A 2,500-nucleotide genomic window follows, 5' to 3' on the forward strand; every position below is an offset into this window, starting at 1 on the left:
GAATGTGAGACATAAGGATGTAGTTAAAGGAAGCTGATATATATTGTTGTGAAGTTGTATTACCTGTTCCCCCCAATACCTTGCTCATTGTTGTCATGGTGGGCTTAGGAGATGGGGACTGAGGCCCAATGTAGGGATCACTCCTACCTTGGGACTCAGCCTCACCTCAACTAATTTTGCATGGTCTTTTCTTCTTTCTTTTTCCTTTTCTTCTTCATCCCCTTCCTCTGTCCACTCATCCTAATCGTTAACTCATCTTTACCTCTTTTTGCCACAGTACTTTATCATAATGCTATAGGATCTTTTATTTCGAGAACACTTGCTTGTTTTGACCATTAACCATTCTGGAAATCCACATGTATATACTCTTTGTGAACCAAAAATAGGGTGGGGCTACTCCCTCAATCCCATGCCTGTTGTTATTGTGGGGGGCATGGGGACTGAAGCCCAGTGAAAGGCATCACATCTTTGGGTCTCATCCCTCGCCTCAACTAATTTTGGATTGTTTTTTCTTCTCCCCTTTCCTTTTCTTTCTCTTCTTCAATCCCTTCTTTGGTCTACTTCCTAAGGTATAAGAGCCATATTGAAAGGATGAAGGGCTGGCTCTGTGTCAGTCCTGAACGGCCTCTGGTAGATTTAGCCACGGTATTCCCCCTGAGGGGTTGATCGTTTCTCTTCCCAACATATTTCTGGCTCACCATGACCAATAATGAAGATTTTGTACTCTTATTGCGGGCATTAAGACTTGTGCTTCTTCAACTAGCATGTTTAAATTTGACTTCTTTAGTTTTTCACCCCAATTCTAACCACTGATACTGCTACCCCCTCCTTGATTTCTGCTGTCAACTCTGTCCATTCCAAATCATCTATCCAAGTCATTACTCAGCCTCTCTCCCAACACCCTCTCACACACTCATCCCCCCCAATCCTTTGCCCGTTGTTGTTGTGGGGGGGCTTAGGAGAAGGAGACTGAGACCCAATGATGGGGAACTCCTCAACCTTGGGACTCAGCCATCGACTCAACTAATTTTGCATGGTCTTTTTTCCCACTCATACTTTTCTTTTCAGTTTCTTCACCAATCCCTTCTACTATCCACCTCCTAAGGTGTGAGAGCCGTGCTGAAAGGATGAAAGGCTGACTTTGTGTCAGTCCTGAACGGCCTGAGGGAACCAAGGGGACCCTGAGGGGTGGACTGTTTTTTTTTTCCCAACATACTCCAGACTTATCATGGACAATAATGAAGACGTAACCCCACTTTTAGGGGCAATGAGGCTTGCCCCTTTATAAAATAGCCCCAATCCCGGCTCTCCTTTGACCACGGCTCCGAACATTGCAACAACTACCCTGTCATCAATGCATACTAGTACAGTATCAACCCTAATCAACAACCAACCCCCAGGAGACATTTCTACTCTCCCAACATACTCAACTTCAACACCTTTACTCCCACAACCTTCTTCATCAACCACCTCATCTCCCCTTATTACTACCTTACAACCTTATTGCCCACCTCCCCATAACACTATCCCCCTCAACACTACTCCCTCCTCCACACGTCCCCGCACTTCTATTACCCCCACCTCTACAAGAATCCTAAATACTCTATTTAGCCCAGCCAAATGGGACCGATTTTTCGTGATCTCTCCCACAGCTCCCTACTCTAAAAACACCCTCCCCCCCAATCCCTTGCCCGTTGTTGTCGTGGGGGGGGGGGGGGGGGCTTAGGAGGCGGAGACTGGGACCCAATGCTGGGGAACTCCCCAACCTTGAGACTCAGCCCTCGACTCAACAAATTTTGCATGGTCTTTTTTTTCCCCACTCCTACTTTTTCGTTTCTGTCCCTTCACCAACCCCTTCTACTATCCACTTCCTAAGGTGTGAGAGCCGTGCTGAAAGGATGAAAGGCTGACTTTGTGCCAGTCCTGAACGGCCTGAGGGAGCCATGGGCACGGTATTCCCCTGCTTTAGTTGTCTAGCCCTTACCCCTCAAGCGACCCTGAGGGTTGGACCGTTTCTCTCCCCAACATACTCCAGGCTTATCATGGCCAACAATGAATAACCATTAACCATTAACCATTAACCATACCATTATTAGAGGCAATTACCTCTTCATTAAATAGCTCCACCAATTCAAACTCGCCCGATTCCCTGACCCCAGGCTCTCCTTTGACCACAGCTCTGAACACTACAACTAATACCCCCTCCTCAATGCCTACTAGTACAGTATCCACCCTAATCAACACCCCAGGAGACATTTCTACTCCCAACATGCTCAACTTCAACAATTATACCCCCACAACCTTCTTCATCAACTACCCCATCCTCCCTTATTACTACCTTACAACCTTATTGTCCACCTCCCCATAACACTACCCCCCTCAACACTACTCCCTCTTCCACACGTCCCCGCACTTCTACTACCCCCACCTCTACAAGAATCCTAAATACCCTATTTAGCCCAGACAAATGGGACCGATTTTTCGTGATCCCTCCCACAAC

The sequence above is a fragment of the Penaeus chinensis genome, chromosome 2, assembly GCF_019202785.1.
Source record: "Penaeus chinensis breed Huanghai No. 1 chromosome 2, ASM1920278v2, whole genome shotgun sequence".
NCBI lineage: Eukaryota > Metazoa > Arthropoda > Malacostraca > Decapoda > Penaeidae > Penaeus > Penaeus chinensis.